The 19,095-nt window shown below is 46.4% G+C and overlaps 1 protein-coding gene and 1 non-coding gene across 2 annotated transcripts in view; one reads left to right on the forward strand and one right to left on the reverse strand.

Moving 5' to 3' along the window:
* The window catches only part of LOC144600690 (gap junction beta-1 protein-like), an 84,925-nt gene that overhangs the window by 9,902 nt on the left and 55,928 nt on the right, over positions 1–19,095 (forward strand). The window lies entirely within an intron of this gene.
* On the reverse strand, positions 16,501–16,614 carry trnal-caa (transfer RNA leucine (anticodon CAA)). Its single transcript has 2 exons — positions 16,577–16,614; positions 16,501–16,546 (listed from the first exon to the last, which is right to left on the reverse strand). It is a non-coding gene; the product is annotated as a tRNA-Leu (tRNA).

Here is a 19,095-nt window from a genome sequence, read left to right on the forward strand (position 1 = left end):
TAAGATCCCCTCTCATCCTTCTAAATTCTAGTGTATACAAGCCTAGTCACTCCAGTCTTTCAACATATGACAGTCCCGCTATTCCGGGAATCAACCTGATAAACCTACGTTGCATGCCCTCAAAAGCAAGAATATTAAGGAATCTGCAAAATAGTACAACCCAGGGGTATGATTTCTCTAACTTCAACTAGTCCTTGCATCCCCTCTCTCTCCGTTCCTGCCCCACCATAGTCGTCGTACTAGTTTCACTGTCGTCCTGTTGTGTTTCACTGTCCGTACAATTCATTATCACCTACCCCACAGCCAACAAGCCAACAATGGACTATTGTGAGCTCCACATTTCCTTGATCATGGTTTTGCATGTCTTTCATTCATTTGTTCAATGTACCTTCTTCATCTGTCATTTCCTTATCCCCTGATTCTCATTCTGAAGAAGGGTCTCGTCCCGAAATGTCACCTATTCCTTTTCTTCAGAGATGCTGCCTGACCCGATGAGTTACTCCAGCATTTTGTGTCTATATTTGGTACAAACCAACATCTGCAGTTCCTTCCTTTCCATATCTTCTTTAATCCCACTGCTCACTCAACTGTACCAAACAAACGTTGGTTTATTGAAATGCCAGAATGTTACACAAATCTAACACTGGACAGTCCTAGTAAGTGCCAGGGATGCAGTTGTTGAAAACTAGTCTGCCACAGGATAAGAAAATAATAGAATTGCCTTTCAGATGATAAATGCTAATCGAAAACGTACAGAACAAACCTACACACCTGCCACATTAGGGTGGCGCAGCGGTAGAGTTGCTGCCTTACAGCACCAGAGGCCCAGCTTCAATCCTGACTACGGGTGCTGTCTGTAAGCAGTTTGTACGTTCTCCCTGTGACCACGTGGGTTTTCTCCGGGTGCTCCGTTTTCCTCCAACAACCCTAACACGTGAGAGTTTTTAGGTGTGCAAATGGGGCTTACACTAAAGATAGACCCAAATTGCTGGAGTAACTCAGTGGCACAGGCAGCATCTCTGGAGAAAAGGAATGGGTGATATTTCGGGTCGAGACCCTTCTTCAGACTGAGAGTTAGGGGAGAGGGAAACTAGAGATATAGATGGGTACGCAGAGCATGTAAGGTGTGAAAAGGACAGATCAAAGCAGACAATAGTCAAGGAAATGTACAACGATTCATTGTTGGCTGAGGGGAAGGTAACAATGAGGTGTACAGACAGTAAAATTAATCAGGAGGACATTGAAACTAGTTTGAGAACTCGGGTGGGGGAGGGATGGAGAGGGAGGGAAAGCAAGGGTTACATGAAGTGAGAGAAATCAATATTCATACCGCTGGGGTGTAAGCTGCCCAAATGAAATACGAGGTGCTGTTCCTCCAATTTGTGTTTGACCTCACTCTGACAATGGAGGAGGCCCAGGACAGAAAGGTCAGTGTGGGAATGGGAGGTGGAGTTACAGTAAATTAATTAGCAAACAGGAGATCGCGTTGGCCTGGACAGATTGAACGGAGGTGTTCAGCAAAACAATCGCCCAGTCTCAGTTCAGTTTAGTTTATTGTACAACGCTTGGCACATGTGACAATATATAGGAGTCTACAACTAGAACAGCAGATACAGTAGATGAGGTTGGAGGAGGTACAAGTAAACCTCCGCCCAACCTGATAGGACTGTCGGGGTCCTTGGACGGGGTCGAGGGGGAGGTATAGTGACAGGTGTTGCCAGGGCCGTCTTTACAGCATTATGGGCCCCGGGCAAAGCAGTGTACTGGGGCCCCTACGACAACCACCGTTACTCTCCCCCACCCCCCTTTCCCTACCAGCCCCCCCCTGTCGTGCCGGCGAAAAGCACTTACCGAAAAGCACTTAGCGATGGACTTAGGGTGCTACATTGTTGCGAAAAGCACTTACAGATCGCTGTGAGAAGCACTTAGGGATGGAAAAGCAAAGCACTTAGGGAGCTAATTGTTGCGAAACAGATCGCTGTGAGAAGCACTTAGGGATGGAAAATGTTGCGAAAAAAACACTTAGGGACTGAAAATGTTGCGAAAAAAGCACTTATTGAACCTACATTTTTAAAGTAGTATTTATTTATTGCAAGTCACTTAACATACACAGATCAGCATGGGGCCCCTATGCTCGTGGGGCCCCGGGCAAGTGCCCATCAGGCCCATGCGTTAAGACGGCCCTGGGTGTTGCGTCTCTTGTGGTTGATTGGGAAAGTACCTGGAGAGGGGGTCGTTTGGGTGGGAAGGGATGAGTTAACCAAGGAGCTGTGGAGGGAACGGTCTTTGCGGAAAGTGGAAAGGGTTGGAGATGGGAAGATGTGGCTAGTGGTGGAGGTGGTGAAAGTGTCGGAGGATTGTGTGTTGCATGCGACGGCTGATGGGGTGGAAGGTGAGGACTTGGGGGACTCTGTCCCTTTTGCGACTGGGGGGAGGGGGAGCAAGGGCGGAGCTGCAGGGTACCTAGGGGACCCGTGTGAGGGCCTCTTCTATGATGGGAGAGGGGAACCCCGTTCGCTAAAGAATGAGACCATCTCAGATGTCCTGGTATGGAACACCTCATCTTGGAAGCATGGTTGGTTAATTGGCTTCTGAAAATTGTAAATTGTCCCTAGTGTGTAGGATAGTGCTGAGGATAACACTGAGGATAGTGTACAGGGTAATCGTTGGTCGGCATGGACTCTTGGTGGGCCGAAGGGCCTGTTTCCACACTGTATTTCTAAAGTTTAAAGTCTAAATGGTGAATACAATCTAATCTTTACTTTGTATCTCTTTTATAAATGTAAATATCACTCATTCTATCAAATCATTTAACATTAATATTTCAATATCCCCGTCAAAGCACTTCAAAATAACACTGTATAAATTAATTATACACAATTACTCCAGCACTTTGCCTCTTTCTTTATAAACCAGCATCTGCAGTTCTTTCTGTCTACCATTTCAGACCCATAGAATATAGTTCTGCAACATTTTCAGGATGAAATGTTAACAATTTTTTTAAAAAAAACATGTATAAGCTCTTTCTCAGAAGCGTTTGATGTCAATTCATTCATTTGTTTTTACGTTGGTGAGATCTTGCTGGGACTGCATGTTCCTGTCTCTCCCCTCCGCCATCTCCCTTCTTCTCCTTCACCGAGTTTAGTTCAGTTTGGTTTAGAGATACAACGTGGAAACAAGCCCTTCGGCCCACCGGGTCCGCACCGACCCACTATCACCCTGTACACCAACACTGTGCTACACACATTCGGGAGCACCTGGAGAAAACTCACACGGTCACAGGGAGAACGTACAAACTCCGCATAGACAGCACCCATGGTCGGGATCGAACCTGATCTCTGACGCTGAAAGGCAGCAACTCTACCGCTGCGCCACCGCGCCGCCCTTTGTGTGTGTGGGGTTAGTCGTGGAAATTTATTGTGGAAATGATAAATTTGCCGAAGCCCCTTAAACCGAATACTATGCTGTAAGTCTAACGTTGCCAATTAAGATAGTTGTGTTTGAAAAACCCTCTCCGCAATACTCCTGAATTTATATTAAACATGCTACTGATTTGGTTAGAACCATTTATTTGCCTGTAAAACCTCACCAGGAAAAAGGTTATCCCAACCACATGAGATTCTCCAGAGATGCTGCCTGACCCGCTGGGTTACTCCAGCACTTTGTGTCTATCTTTGGTACAAACCAGCATCCGGTGTTGTTTTATGTTCCTACATAAGAAAGTATCCTATGTGGTGCAAACAGTTTCATTTGGTGATATGAATAGCTTTCATTCATTCAACTGTCATTATCTAAAGAGAGCGTTAACACAACGGGTTGTAAACTGTTGTACTGTATTTTTTTCACCCAGAGAGTTGTGAATTTGTGGAATTCTCCGCCACAGAAGGCAGTGGAGGTCAACTCACTGGATGAATTTAAAAGAGAGTTAGATGGAGCTCTAGGGGCTAGCGGAATCAAGGGATATGGGGAGAAAGCAGGCACGGGTTACTGATTGAGGAGGATCAGCCATGATCACAATGAATGGCGGTGCTGGCTCGAAGGGCCAAATGGCCTCCTCCTGCTCTTATTTCCTATGTTTCTATGTATTTCATGTGAAACTCAATGTCGAATCCATTGGAATCACTGATTTGATTGTAAATCCTTTTCCATGGAAAGTTATTCTCAACTATATGAGAAAGTGGCCCATTTGCTGAAAGCCATTTTGTTTTCAAACCAACTTATCTGCCATTCCTGAGCCTGAGCCCCTGCGTTCCGTGTTATTTTATGTAAGCGTAGGTGCTGTAATAGCACATACCACAAGATTTAAGGTGAGAGGGGTTAGATGCAATAGGAACCTGAGGACCAACTTTTGGGTATTGGCTATTTTTAAGGTACAGAATGACATATTCTTGATTTATTATGGGTGTCAGGGATCATGGGGAGAAGACAGGAGAATGGGGTTGAGAGGGAGAGAAAGATTAACCACGATTGAATGGCGGAATAGATTCAATGGGCCGAATGGCCTAATTCTGATCCAAGAACATGAACTTATGAACTTTATCACACAGAGGATGGTGGGTATTTTGGAGCTACCTCCAAAAGAGGTAGCTAAGACCAAAAGAGGTCAAGGTTCCATGGATAGGAAAGGTAGATTGGGATAGGTGGGTCTACCTTAGATTGGTCACCTTGGTCAGCATGGACGACTTGGGCCGAAGGGCCTGTTTCTGCACTGTATGACTCTATGACTAACCCAATCGTTGCTGACACTAACCTCCATTCATCCAACCATCTAGCATTAATAACTAAAGAAACAAAAAAAAGTCTCCTGCCATTACAGATGCCTGAAGACCCCTCCCTAGTCCGAGATTTGAATCTGCACACACTCCTGGACCCCCGGGTGTTGGAGACGGTAGCTCAGAACTTCCCAGCGGCGACGCCTGGATCTTCACACAAACATTTCTGGGCCCTTGATCCCCGCCGCACCCCCCGCCATGAGCCGTTCCATGCCGATCTGGTCGCCGTTTGCAATCTCCCTCATCGGACTCGCAGCGCTGCTCAGATAGACATCCAAGACCTTCGTACGGACCAAGGCTGCATGATCATGTAACACCAGTGACTTCTTCCCCACCATTGTCTACCCGCCAGGCATTCGCTAGTCCTCGGGTCGAGGCCAAGAGTCTTCAACAGGTTGTCCTCAACGATCGCCATTTCGCCCTGTCCAGGAAATTTGGAAAACCCAGTGTTTCATGACTAACTTCATCTTTGGACGTCCACACGCCATGTATCATCCATCCCTGGGAGACGTTTCATTTCTCTAACCCTTTCACCATTCACCATTTCATTGTTTGCATGAAATCACAACGAACTTGGACCAAGACGATGCTCTTTCCTACAGGTAGAGGAAGCTGAAAGGGACCGGTCTAAATTTAAGGTCAAATTCCACTGCACGTTGAGAGCAGTTTTGAGGAAAATCTTGGGTCGACATTCATTTCGGTGTTCAAACGGATATGAATTAAGGTTCCTCTCTCACCTGTCGGTTTTATTAAGGTTTAAATCCGTCATCATTCAGCTGTTAATAACGTTTTATATATTTTTAATGGTGTCATTAAAAATCCAACATTTACAGCATATCAGTATTAATCTATCATCTGTTGTGACGCTTAAAAGTGTGTTATAACATTTACATCTGCTGCCGTTGGATGAATGGCCAGAACGAATGGGCAGATGTCAAGTAACCCTTGCATCCACTCTCTCTCCTTCCCTCCCCCACCCTAGTCCGAAGAAGGGTCTCAACCTGAAACGTCACCTATTCCTTGTCTCCACAATCGTGCCCGACCCGCTGAGATACTCCAGCTTTTTGTGTCTATTCACTAGTTTCACTGTCGTCCTGTTGAGTTTCGCCGTCTGTGTCCAATTTGTCCTAAGTACCATCGATATTTCTCGTTCCCCTTTCCCCCGACTCTCAGTCTGAAGAAGGGTCTCGACCTGAAATGTCACCTATTCCTTTTCTCCAGAGATGCTGCCTGACCCGCCGAGTTACTCCAGCTTTTTGTGTCTGTCTTGCATTTACTCTATTGTTGCGGCCCCATGGTGTTGCCCGAATGATCCCAGACTCGCGTGTTGGAGCCCATTCCCAACACGTTTGTCTCACATACAGTCTTGTCTGAAGAAGGGTCTCGACCCAAAACGTCTCCTGTCCATTCTCGCCCACAGATGCTGCCCGATCCGCTGAGTTCCTCCAGCTCTATGTACTTTGCTCCAGATTCCAACGTCTGCAGTTCCCTGTGTCTACATTTTATTGCCTTTGTTTCCGTTTTGCCCTTCTCTCTGTTTGAGGTAATTCCCCACCACATTAGTCCGCGTCCAGCCACACAGCGGCAATCAATGGAGGAAGGTTTAAATGTGCAGGAAAGAACTGCAGCTGCTGGCTTACACCGAACATAGACATAAAATGCTGGTGTAACTGAACTTCTTCAGACTTCTTCAGTCTGTAGAAGGGTCTCGACCTGAAACGTCACCCATTCCTTCTCTCCAGAGATGCTGCCTGACCCGCTGAGTTGCTCCAGCATTTTGTGTATATCTTTGAAGAAGAGTTACAGCTATGTGTACCTTATCAGAATTTCAATAGGATTCAAAAAATCCCTCATTTCCTTCCACTTCTGAATATTGTGCATGAAGATCATTTGAGTGTTGTCCTTTTAACTCACAAACACAAGGCGCTGGATGTACTCAGCGGGTCAGGCAGCATCTGTGGAGGCAAATGGACAGGTTAGTTCAGACAGATCAATCTAAAGTAGAGTCCCGACCCGATACATCGCCTGCCCATTCCATTAAATCTGCTTAACATCTGCATGTACGATCATTTTAAAAGCCTAAAGTTTGAAAATGCTCTAGAATTTTGTATATTTTTGTACACAGTTTTGTCCAGACTAAATTTCTCCCTCGTTCAAGCGGACAAGGCAAGGTGAATGGTACCAACAGATTTGATATCAGTAATAGTGAAAGAACCACTAACATTGTCCAGGTTATTTTTAATCATCCGAATAGTCTGTGAATTACACAGGGGACAGAACTGATTGTTCTGAATCTGGCGACAAAACTGAACGATAGAAGTTTGCAGGATTCTAGTTTAATGGAACTGTGAATATCTGTGGGGGGGGGGGGGGGGGGGGAAGGATGAATAATGTGCACTAAAATGTAGACAATGGTCTGGGACCTTTGCTCGATGTGCCCTCTGCAAGCGGGGATATGTGTGACATAACCTTGGCCAGAACACAAAGCGCTGGATGTACTCAGTGGGTCAGGCAGCATCTGTGGAAGCAAATGGACAGACGACGTTTCAGGTCAGTTCAGACAGATCAGTCTGAAGAAGAGTCTCAACCCGAAACGTCGCCCACCCATTCCCTCCGCAGATGCTGCCTGACCCACCGAGTTCCTCCAGCACTTTCTGTTTTGCTCCAGATTCCAGCATTTGTACAGAGCCTTTCCTCAGCTGGTGAAATGGATTAGAGTTGAGTGGTGGATTCACACCCGAGTCACTCACTTACCGTTCTCTTGTCCTCTGGGTTTTACTTTACACTTGAAACGGTTATTGTTTTTGATGTCAATATTATACCTTCAGATAAATGTAATATCAGTCTGAAGAAGGTTCCCTGACCCTAAACGTCACTTATCCGTGATCTCCAGAGATGCCGCCTGACCCGCTGAGTACTCCAGCGCTTTGGGTCTTTTTTTGTTGGTAACCCAGCATCTGCAGTTCCTTGTATCCACAGTGTGACGCCAACATTCACACATGCCCATAAATTACTTTCAGTTTATTTTCAGTTTAGTTTATTGTCACTTGTCACCGAGGTGCGGTGAAAAGGCTTTTGTGGCCTACTGTCCAGTCTATTGCCGAGGATCCAGATTCTTGCTGTGTCATATGGTCACACGAGTTAGCCTTGTGCGTCTCCGTACCAGGGTCTAGTTTCATTGTCGCCCTGTTGAGTTTCACTGTCCGTGTAACTCGTTATCACCTTCCCCACAGCCAGCAATGGATCATTGTGGGCTCCACCATTCCTGGTGATTGTGCGTTCTGAGGCGACTGATTAAGCCCTTTGGGAGAAGAGTAGACGGGGCAGTCTCTGGCTGGTTCAGTCATGAGGTGGTCAGTTTCTTCCACCCCTTCCGCACGATTTCAGTCTGCTTTCCAAGGTTTGCATAGGGGTCCATGAAAGGGGGAGGGGAGGGTGGGGAAACGTCTTAATTGCCTTAAATTCGCTTCATGGTCATCCCGAATGCCCCCTCTCCATTTTCAGCGGCTCACAGCAGTTGGTGAGGATGGTGTGTTGTCTTCACTGGGGTTGCACTTGCACGCTCAAACACACTTCAAGGCACCTAGGCTTTGCATTCAAGCTGAGATGATTATTAGTTTTGATTCCAATATTACACCTTCAGATTAATGTCCCATCCCAGAATCAGAATTATCTTTATTTGTCATCCAAAAAACAAGTCTTTTGGACAAGATTTCGTCACCCACAGTCCAATAGAACACATCCGATTGCACGCGGCAGAAAGCTTTTCACTGTACCTCTGTACACATGCCAGTAAACTAAACTGAAGTGAAAAAGAAAACAGCAAATGCCACCCTGGCCATTTCCATCCACAGATGCGGCCTGACCCGCTGAGTTCTTCCAGCACATTGTACTCTGCTCAAATCTTCCAGCGTCTGCAGTTCCTTGCGTCTCCAAACCTCAACGTTCCCCATTCACCCCCATGTAGTCTGTGTAGACTGTGTACCCCCATGTAGTGTTCTGTGCTAAAGTGAAACTAACACTTCTAGTCAGTCTGAAGAAGGGGTCTCGACCCGAAACGTCACCCATTCCTTCTCTCCAGAGAAGCTGCCTGACCCGTTGAGTTACTCCAGCATTTTGTGTCTAATCTACCTCCGATTTAAACCAGCATCTGCAGTTTTCTTTCCTACATCCCAAGTCATATATCAGTTTCATTGTCGCCCTGTTGAGTTTCACTGTCTGTGTAACTCGTTATCACCTTCCCCACAGCCAGCAATGGATCATTGTGGGCTCCACCGTTCCTGGATCTTCGTTGCTTTTTGCACATCCTTCATTCATTTGTCCCATGTACCTTCTATGTCCCTCGTTCCCTCTTCCCCTGACTCTCCGTCTGAAGCAGGGCCTCGACCCGAAACGTCCCCTGTTCCGTTTCTCCAGAGATGCTGCCTGACCCGCTTTGTTACTCCAGCTTTTTGTGTCTATCTTCAATTAATTCCTTTCTCTTGGTTAACGAATTATAGTTTATGATCTTTGGGAAATTCGAGGAACCTTGTCGCAGAGGGATTAATAACTCTTGCAGGATAATTTGTAGAAACTGCTGCACTCTGTACGATAATTCCATTCGGCTTAAAACTCTGCATTGTTGGACTGCCCCCTATGTGCTAAACCCGGCTGGGACTGTTGGGGTGTAGTTATGCCAGGAACTGTCCACGAGATACTCCAGTTAAATAGCCTGCTCAATACAATGCTTTCTGGCAACCCATCTCTGTCCTCCCGCATCTATTGTGTAGGAAGGAGGAAGGGTCTCGGCCTGAAACGTCACCCATCCCTTCTCTCCAAAGATGCTGCCCTGTCCCGCTGAGTTACTCCAGCATTTTGTGTCCTTCTCTCGAATCTATTCTTCTGCAGACACAAAAAAGCTGGAGTAATTCAGCGGGTCAGGCAGCATCTCTGGAGAAAAGGAGTAGGTGATGTTTCGGTTCCATCACCCATTCCTTCTCTCCAGAGATGCTGCCTGTCCCGCTGAGCTACCCCTTGCTTTTTGTGTCCGTCTTCGGTTTAAACCAGCATCTGTAGTTCCTTCCTACACTCATTGGAAGAAAGCATCTTCTAATGCATTGGAAGAAAGCATCTACTGTTGATCTTTACAGCTGGCAGCAAAGAAATCCCTCCAGGGACCAAAGCAGAAATGGGGGATCTGAAACTGACTCCGATTTCATGTTCGCTATAGTTTGTTGCACCTCAGCCCTTCTCAAGATGTTTGCATTAAAATCCTGAAAGGTCACCTATTCCAGAGATGCTGCCTGACCCGCTGAGTTACTCCAGCATTTTGTGTTTTTCGATGGTAAATTAGACATGCCCTTTGCTGTCTGATATCTCAGTCCCCTCTCTATTTAGAATTATTACCTGGAAAATATTGTGTCGGGAAGCAATGCTGTGGCTTTATCTATTTTGAAAAGCACACACTCATTTTAAAGTCTTTTTAAAACGTAATAATTTACATAAAATATTCATTTTTTGGGACCTTAATCAATCAGAAATTGTACCTTTAAAAGATGATTGAATCATTTAAACATGCAGGTCCAATAAAATGGTGAAAAACAAACTGTAATTTATAATCTCCTGGCAGTGAATGGTCAGATATTACCCATATGGAGACAAGAAACATGATTATATTTTGAAAATTGCACCAACTTCATAATCTAATGTTATTCAAGGACAGTTAGCAATAAGGATAACAGCTAAAGAATCCAAATGTTTTATTAAAATGTATTTAGTCTGTGAATATCTTGTGGCTCCTGCAATAGTATCCAATGTTACGGTGAATTGTTAACCGAAATATTTTCTTTGAGTTTTGTGTAAAAATTGAAACACATTTTTGTCATACTTCATGTACAGGAGTTCCAATGATTCTACATTGCAACCTTTTAATGTGACGTTTGTACTAATTATTAACCGAACAAACTAACCACATGTATGTGAAAGGTGGTATCTTTATTCAATGCAAGTTAAAAGTTTCATTCAAATGCTACTTGAATATTGTTCAACTGGAACAGTTATGTGTTGTATAATATCATTTTTTTGGAGCTAAATCAATAAAATGGATTTCAGATTCCGTGAGACTGTTTCAATGGAATTGTGAGTTAATGTGGCATTTTTAATGTTAAGGAGCATCTGGATTTGCATTCAAGAGACGGGTTCCAGTGTGTGAGGTTGAATATGATGGATTTTTCTAAAGTTAAGTACAAATCCAATTTGAAGAAATGAAGGAATTTGGGCGGCACGGTGGCGCAGCGGTAGAGTTGCTGCCTTTAGATTTTTTTTATTTTTTAGATTTAGAGATACAGCGCAGAAACAGGCCTATCGGCCCACCGAGTCCGCACCAACCAGTGATCACAACATACACTAACTGTCCTGCACACACTAGGGACAATTTTTACATTTACCAAGCCAATTAACCTACATAACTGTACGTCTTTGGAGTGTGGGAGGAAACCGAAGATCTCTGAGAAAACCCACGCAGGTCACGGGGAGAACGTACAAACTTCGTACAGACAGCAGCCGCAGTCAGGATCGAACCTGAATCTCTGGCGCTGCATTCGCTGTAAGGCAGAAACTCTACCGCTGCGCAATGCGCCGCACCGTGCCTTACGCCGCCACAGACCCGGGTTCGATCCTGACTCCGGGTGCATGTCTGTACGGAGTTTGTACGTTCTCCCTGTGACCATGTGGGTTTTCTCCGGGTGCTCCGGTTTCCTCCCACATTCCAAAGACGTGCAGGTTTGTAGGTTAATTGGCTTCGGTAAAATTGTAACTTGCCCCTAGTGTGTGCAGGACAGTTAGTGTACGGCGTGATCAATGGTTGGTGCGGACTCGGTGGGCCGATAGGCCTGTTTCCGTGCTATATCTCTAAAGTCAAAAAGTCTAAAGAAAGTTTCCCATGCTTGCTACGTGTATGAGTAATGAAATAAAACAATGTTAGCAGCAATAATCCAGTCCCGTATGGACAAAACCCAATTACACACTATGGTATTGAATTTTAGTTCTCGCCTTGCCTGACCCAGATATGTTTAGAGATACAGTGCGGAAACAGGCCCTTTCGGCCCACCGGGTCCACACCGACCAGCGATCCCCGCACATTAACACTATCCTATACCCACTAGGGACAATTTATTTTTACATTTACCAAGCCAATAAACCTACAAACCTGTACGTCTTTGGAGTGTGGGAGGAAACCGAAGATTAGGGCTGATTAGCGAGGGTCACCACGGTTCTGTACGTGGGAGATCGTAAAAATAAAATTAGCGCAGCACAGTGATGCATCGGTAGACTTGCTGCCTCACAGCGCTGGAGACCCGGGTTCCATCCTGACAATGGGTGCTGTCTGTATGGAGTTTGTCCAGTATGTTCTCCTTGTGACTGCGCGGGTTTTCTCCGGGTGCTCCAGTGTCCTCCCACACTCCAAAGATCGAGGCAATTCTGACAAGTATTGGGATGACATGGAGGTGCCTCACAGCTCCAGTGACCTCGGTTCAATGCTGATCCCTGATGCTGTCTCCGTGGAGTTTGCACGTTCTTCCCATTCATGCATTTTCTCAGGAGTTCCGGTTTCCACACATGTCCCAAGGTTGTGCGGTCGGTGGGTTATTTGGCTGTTGTGAATTGTCCCGGTGGGGGGGGGGGGGGGGTGAATGGTAGAATGAGGGGACAGTTGATGGAAAGGTGATGAGCATAAAATGGAGTTATTATAAATGGAAGCTTGCTGGATGGTATGCAAGTCTTGGGCTGAAGGGCCTTTACCAAGTTATGTAACTCAATGATCGGTTTAAAAGCAACTTCTGACTCTAAATTTGCATCTTTAAATATGCTTTGTGTTGATTCTTGTTTTATTCTATCTAAGTGAGGCATGCAGGAAGATGTTACATTAAGTAGTAGAAATAAAGAACTATTGTGTACAGTTTTGGTCTATTGTGCACAGTTTTGGTCTCCTAATTTGAGGACGGACATCCTTGTAATTGAGGCAGTGCAGCGTAGGTTCACGAGATTGATCCCTGGGATGGAGGGACTGACATATGAGGAAAGATTGAAAAGACTAGGCTTGTATTCACTGGAGTTTAGAAGGATGAGAAGGGATCTTATAGAAACATGTAAAATTATAAAAGGACTGGACAAGCTAGATGCTAGATGCAGGAAAAATGTTCCCAATATTGGGCGAGTCCAGAACCAGGGGCCACAGTCTTAGAATAAAGGGGAGGCCATTTAAAACTGAGGTGAGAAAAAACTTTTTCACCCAGAGAGTTGTGAATTTGTGGAACAGGCAACATCTGTGGAGAACATGGATAGGTGACGTTTCAGATCAACACACTTCTTTATACCTAAAACGTCACCTATCCATGTCGTCCAGAGATTTTGCCTGACCCGCTGAGTTACTCCAGCACTCTGTGAAACGTCACCTATCCATGTTCTCCACAGATGCTGCCTGACCCGCTGAGTTACTCCAGCACTCTGTGTCTGGTTTTGCATTAACATTGCTGTAATGTCAATTATTACGGCTCAGGTGTCTAATATTTAACTTTGTTACAGGTGTGCACCTGATAATGTGATGATTGGATATTGTCTCTTCCACCAACCACTCTGCATGGTGCTGGCAAACTTTGCTTTAATTATCATTTAAAAATAACTAGATTCCCATGGGCAGTTTCGTTGAGTGTATTGTCACGTGTACTGAGGTACAGTGCGAAGCTTTTGTTGCATGCTGACCAGTCGGCAGAAAGACAATACATGATTATGTTTATGTTTAGAGATACAGCGCGGAAACAGGCCCCATGGCTCACCGGGTCCGTGCGGACCAGCGATCCCCGCACATCAACCCCATCCTACACCCACTAGGGACAATTTTTACATTTACCAAGCCAATTAACCTACAAACCTGTACGTCTTTGGAGTGTGGGAGGAAACCGAATATCTCGGAGAATACCCACGCAGGTCATGGAGAGAATGTACAAACTCCGTACAGACAGCACCCGTAGTCGGGATCGAATGTTACGTCTCCATTCGCTGTAAGGCAGCAACTCTACCGCTGCACCACTGTGCCACCTTAGGTCTGGTGTAGGGGAATGGAACATGGAGCATTGTACAGTACAGCACAGGAACAGTCCCTTCGGCCCACAATGTCTGTGCTGAACATGAAGCCAAGATGAACTAAACTCCTCTGCATGCACATGATCCATACCCCTCCATTCCCCGCATATCCATGTGCCTATCTGAAAGCCTGTTAAACACCACTATCGTATCTGCCTCCACCTTCACCCCAGGCAGCATCAGGGAAATGTATTCTGCCATTGTAATGAAGAGTGATTACCTGGCAATGAGCTTTGTAGAGACAGAGTGGAATGTGCTATAATTTGTCTTTAATGTCCTTAGGCACGGTTGAAATGAGAAGTTTGTTTTATGTTCTGCATCATAATGCTCACTATCTCTCCCCAAACTAAATGCTTACGAAATTATAAAGCACTTCACTGTAATGATATCAAACTTCATTGAAAGCTCTAATTTAGTGGCACGGTGGTGCAGCGGTAGAGTTGCTGCCTTACAGCGCCAGATATCCGGGTTCCATCCTGACTGCGGGTGCTGTCTGTACGGAGTTTGTACGTTCTCCCCCGTGACCTGCGTGGGTTTTCTCCGGGTTCCTCCCACACTCGAAAGACATACAGGTTTGTAGGTTAATTGGATTGGTGTAAATGTAAATTATCTCTAGGGTGTAGAGGTTAGTGTTAGTGTGCGGGGATCGCTGGTCGGCACGGACTCGGTGGGCCGAAGGGCCTGTTTCCACACTGTGTCCCTAAACTAAACTGAGCTAAACTAAGCACTGCACAATGGAAGCCAGGTTTGTGCCAGTGATTTTCCATAAAGCAGGCGAGAAGCTCCTGATTTACTGGTGACTGCCCCCTTCTCCAAAAGAAGGCAAGGAAGCATTTGAAAGAGAATTGACCTGTGTGTTTCTCTTATGTTTAAATTAGTATAACACGGTACAGTCACAAAAACTAACTGAGAGGGGCAAAGTTTAAAGGAGGTGTCTGGGACAAGTTTTTTTTACAGAAAGAGTGTTGAGTGCCCGGAACTTGCTGCTGGGGGTGGTAGAAACATAGAAACATAGAAACATAGAAACATAGAAACATAGAAACATAGAAAATAGGTGCAGGAGTAGGCCATTCGGCCCTTCGAGCCTGCACCGCCATTCAATATGATCATGGCTGATCATCCAACTCAGTATCCCGTACCGGCCTTCTCTCCATACCCCCTGATCCCTTTAGCCACAAGGACCACATCTAACTCCCTCTTAAATATAGCCAATGAACTGGCCTCAACTACCTTCTGTGGCAGAGAATTCCACAGATTCACCACTCTGTGTGAAAAAAAACGATCTCATCTCGGCCCTAAAAGACTTCCCCCTTATCCTTAAACTGTGACCCCTTGTTCTGGACTTCCCCAACATCGGGAACAATCTTCCTGCATCTAGCCTGTCCAACCCCTTAAGAATGTTGTAAGTTTCTATAAGATCCCCCCTCAATCTTCTAAATTCCAGCAAGTACAAGCCGAGTCTATCCAGTCTTTCTTCATATGGTGGTGGAGGCAGATGCGATTGTGGCATTTGGAGAGGCATGTGGATATGCAGGGAATGGAGGGACATGGATCAGGTACAGGTTGATAAGAGTTGGTCTTGGCATTATATTCGGCACAGACATTGTGGACCGAAGGGCCTGTTCTTGTGCTGTACTGTTCTGTGTTCTATGTTCTAACTGAGCATTCACCTTCTTGAGCACAGATATTAAGAACATTCATGAAGGTCCAAAGAAGATGAGAGAAATAATTAAAGAGAAATGCGAGAGTAATCCCAATGTACAGAAGCAAAACTCACCAAAGAGACCGGCAACTGATTTTTAGTTTAGTTTAGAGATACAGCACGGTAAAGGCCCTTCGGCCCGCCGAGTCCGCACTGACCAGTGATCCCCGCGCATTAACACTATCCTACGCACACTAGGGACAATTTTACACATACATCAAGCCAATTAACCTATATACCTCAGTATATAGAACTTTTCATCTCCAACTGCCGTCGTGACATCAACGCCTGACTTAGTCATCAAACCCGCTGACAAGGGAGGTGCTGTGGTGGTCTGGCGTGCTGACCTCTACCGGACCGAGGCCAGACGACAACTATCAGACACCTCTTCCTACTTATCCCTGGACCATGACCCCACCGACAAACACCAGACCTTTATCATCAGCACCATCACGGACATCGACTTCTCCAACTTTAGATAGTTCCTCTGTCCCTCTCTTCCCCTCCTCCTTCCCAGATCTCCCTCTATCTTCCTGTCTCCACCTATATCCTTCCTTTGTCCCGCCCCCCTGACATCAGTCTGAAGAAGGGTCTCAACCCGAAACGTCACCCATTCCTTCTCTCCTGAGATGCTGCCTGACCTGCTGAGTTACTCCAGCATTTTGTGAATAAATACCTTCGATTTGTACCAGCATCTGCAGTTATTTTCTTATATACCTGTACGTCTTTGGAGTGTGGGAGGAAACCTAAGGTCTCGGAGGAAACCCGCGCCGGTCACGGGGGGGATCGTACAAACTCCGTACAGACAGCACCCGTAGTCAGGATCGAACCTGGGTCTACGGCGCTGCAAGCGCTGTAAGGCAGCAACTCTACCGCTGCGCCACCGTGCCGCCCTAAAACTATGTGTGTCAGAGGTGGGATTTGAACCCACGCCTCCAGTTGGAGACCAGAACACCCGCTTCACTGCAGAAGGACTTTATTCCTTGAGTCTGGCGCCTTAGACCACTCGGCCATCCTGACAGACAACTGTGAACATCGTGAACATTTCTACCATTTTGGCTTAGGTTCAGGACCAGCGCTTTTTCACGGACACTTGCTGTTCATTTCTGACTCATCCTGACAATAGAAGATCAACAGGATAGATCATGGGGGGGAATGCCAAAGAACTTTCAAAGCCAGGATTGGACTCATCAGCCACCTGAGAGTTCATAAAAACAACGGAACGTAGATCAAACTCGAGGGATAGCCACGCCAACGAACGAGGGGAACTTCCTTGCAGGTCACAGTCAATGGTGGTTCAATGGTTCAATGATGCTTTCATTGTCACCTGTGGAAATGCACAGTGAAATTATTTTCTTACATACAGTCACAAGTTCAAAAGCGGAATGAGGCCATTCGGCCCATCGAGCCTACTCCGCCATTCAATCGTGGCTGATCTCTGCCTCCCAACCCCATTTTCCTGCCTTCTCCCCATCACCCTTGACACCCGTTCTAATCAAGAATTTGTCTATCTCTGCCTCAAAATTATCCACTGACTTGGCCTCCACAACCCTCTGTGGCAACGAGTTCCACAGATTAAACACCCTCAGACTAAAGAAGTTCCTCCTCCCCTCCTTTCTAAAAGAGCGCCCTTTAATTCTGAGGCTATAAACTCTCCCACCAGTGGAAACATCCTCTCCACAGCCACTCGATCTATGCCTTTCATTATTCTGTAATCACAAGCTCCATTACAGCAAAGGGTATGAAAATAGTCTACTGGGCCCATATTTAAATACTACAACAACACTTAAAAGGCATTTGTACAGTACATGGATGGGACAGATTTAGGGGGATATGGGCCTAATGCAGGCAGGTGGGCCCAGTGTACATGGGGGCATCTTTGTCAGCATGGACAAGTTGGGCTAAAGGCTTTGTTTCCACGCTGTTTGACTATCCAAAATGAAAAAAAAGTGCTGGAGAAACTCAGCGGTATCTGTGGAGGACATGGATAGTTGAAGAAGGGTCTGAAAAAGGGTCTTGACTTTAGGCGTCACCCATTCCTTCTCTCCAGGGATGCTGCCCTGTCCCGCTGAGTTACTCCAGCATTTCGTGTCTATCTTGGATGGTTGACATTTCGAGACAGGCCTGTTCTTCAGACTGGAGAAGGGTATTGACCCGAAACATCACCGATCGATGTCATCCACAGATGCTGCCTGACCAGCTGAGTTTCCCCAGTACTTTGTGTTTCACACAAGACTCCAGCATCTGCAGTTCCTTGTGTCACTTGTAACTAGGGTTGCCAACTTTCTCACTCCCAAATAGGGGACAAAAGGTGACGTCACCCCACGTGACCTCACCCAGCCGGCGGCCACGTGCTCCAACTCCACCAATGGCGGCCGGCCGGGCCGGGAGGCAGGTTGCTACGCAACCTCCGTTAGACAAACACACTCGCTCCCCGAACAAACTCCATTAGCCTACAGTGTCCGGGCCTACAGTGTCCGGGCCTACAGCGGCTCCCAGGCCTACAGCGGCTCCCAGGCCTACAGCAGCTCCCAGGCCTACAGTGTCAGGGCCTACAGCGGCCCCCGGGCCTACAGTGTCCGTGCGTACAGTGTCCGGGCCTACAGCGGCCCCCGGGCCTACAGTGTCTGGGCCTACAGTGTCCGGGCCTACAGTGTCCGGGCCTACAGTGTCCGGGCCTACAGTGTCCGGGCCTACAGTGTCCGGGCCTACCGCGGCGCCCAGGCCTACAGTGTCCGGGCCTACAGCACGCCCCGGGCCTAATACGGGACAAGGGCGGTCCCGTACGGGACAAACCAATTTAGCCCAAAATATGGGATGTCTCAGCTAATATGGGAGAGTTGGCAACCCTACTTGTAGCTGCCAGCACAGGCTCCCTGAATCAATGCATAGCAGGGTCCAGGTTACATGTATCACTGGCTCAAATGGCCCTGAATCTATCTCACTGTGACTAGCCGATTCATTTACTTGTTGAGGGCTCCACAGGGTTAAGCAAGGTCACATCACATTCTTATATAATTTACACCAGTTCATGCCAAACATTGCAACTTTTGTTCAGAAACTGATGTTATCTTTTGGAACCAAACCCACGTATGCGGCGGTTCTCCGCATGCCCACACGATGGCGACACTGCACAGCTGTGCAAGAGGACATGTCAGCAAATACAATGTGCAGGACAGAACTGCAGACGCTGGTTTAAACCGAAGATGGACACAAAATGCTGGAGTAACTCAGCGGGACAGGGCAGCATCTCTGGAGAGAAGGAATGGGTGACGTTTCGGGTCGAGACCCTTCTCTCCAGAGATGCTGCCTGTCCCACTGAGTTACTCCAGCATTTTGCATCTATCACCAAACACAATGCTGGTTGAATTGAAAATTCAGTTATTACAACTTGTACCAAAGCAATTTTTGCTTAAAAGTTAAGCCTACAACGCAGTTAAAGACTATCAGAGGTACAGTGACATAGCGATAGATTTGCTGCCTCACAACGCCAGAGACCCA

The sequence above is a fragment of the Rhinoraja longicauda genome, chromosome 15 (genome assembly GCF_053455715.1).
Source record: "Rhinoraja longicauda isolate Sanriku21f chromosome 15, sRhiLon1.1, whole genome shotgun sequence".
Lineage (NCBI taxonomy): Eukaryota > Metazoa > Chordata > Chondrichthyes > Rajiformes > Arhynchobatidae > Rhinoraja > Rhinoraja longicauda.